General features: G+C 64.3%; 1 protein-coding gene across 1 annotated transcript in view; it reads left to right on the top strand.

Annotated features, from left to right (window-relative positions):
• The window catches only part of Cirbp (cold inducible RNA binding protein), a 3,796-nt gene extending 2,843 nt beyond the window's left edge, over positions 1-953 (top strand). The window contains exons 6-7 of the transcript XR_782367.1: positions 623-740; positions 811-953. The gene's annotated coding sequence lies outside the window, so the exon portion shown is untranslated. The remainder of the gene's footprint in view (positions 1-622; positions 741-810) is intronic.
• The last annotated feature ends 167 nt before the right edge of the window (positions 954-1,120 follow it).

The raw sequence follows: 1,120 nt of genomic DNA, 5'->3' as shown, positions 1-1,120 counted from the left end.
AGTTTAGCAGGGTCAGCGGACGCCCGGGCACCTGGCGCTGACCAGAGAGCCTTAGCTGAGCAGCAGGGCAGAGAGGGACGGCGTGGCGCCCCGGGCGACCCGGTCGGGGCTGGTAGCTAGCTCTGCTGTGCTTCACGAGTTCTGAGCGTTCTCTGCTAGCCTATGAAGCCGCAGCCCTCGGAGGACAGACGTGTTGTGCGCCCAACAGAAACCTCTGAGATGCACGCTGCTCCCTTGGCTAGCGCCCCTGTGCCGCTGGCCCTGTAACTCGAGGTAACATCTTCCGCTCGTGTCCGCATCCCTCCTTGTCCAGAGCTCTTTTGAAAGTACCTTAACTACCCGGGGAATGTTCCTTTGACTGCTTTTTGATTTTCCTTTTTTATTTCTACGTATTTTTGTACCGGGGATCGAACTCGGGTCCTTATGCTTGCGAGGCAGGCAGCGGAATCTCTGAGCTAAATCCCCGGGCCTTCTACTTATTTTTGTCATTCGGTGCCTCTGCACGCCAGGCCCGGTCCCACGCGGCGGGGACCAGCTGGGCCGCTAGGAGCTGTGAACGGTTCCTGGGCGGGGAGGGGCGTTCGGCCCGAGGGACTCAGGGTGACGCGGCTTTGCTTTGCAGGGTGACGAGACCCGGGCAGGACGCGGGGAAGGGCAGCCCTAGGGCGGTGATGACGGAAGAGTTTACGTCGCCAGAGGACTGCGGGGCAGGAGCCAGAGATCGTGGCCCCAGGCGCCCTGTAAGTGCTGGGGGCGGGGGCGCCGGGCGCTCCTGGTCCTCGCCCCCTGCTCACTGCCGCCCCCTTGCAGGACCCATTTTCCTGGCCGGGAGCCGGCGCCGAGGAGGAGCCGCCGCGGAATGGGCGGCTTGGACGGCCAGAGAGGAGAGGGGACAGAGAGGCGCCTGCCGGGACGGGGACGTTGGGATCTGAATAAAGACCCTTGTGACCAAAGCTCAGTGTCTGCTGTGGGTGCGGGGGTGGGGCTGGAAGGGCGACACCTGGGCCATCTGCGGCCACCCTAACCCTGACTTCGTCGGCTGGGGCCTGTAGGAGGGTGACAGCGGATGTAGGTGAGCAGCAGAGCCCTGGAATCCCGGCTTCCGCGGAGCCGCTGGCCC

Source organism: Fukomys damarensis, unplaced genomic scaffold (assembly GCF_012274545.1).
Source record: "Fukomys damarensis isolate Sample0158 unplaced genomic scaffold, DMR_v1.0_HiC HiC_scaffold_37, whole genome shotgun sequence".
Classification (NCBI taxonomy): Eukaryota; Metazoa; Chordata; class Mammalia; order Rodentia; family Bathyergidae; genus Fukomys; species Fukomys damarensis.
The sequence above is the reverse complement of the archived record's forward strand: the minus strand, read 5'-3'. Positions and strand labels throughout refer to the sequence as shown.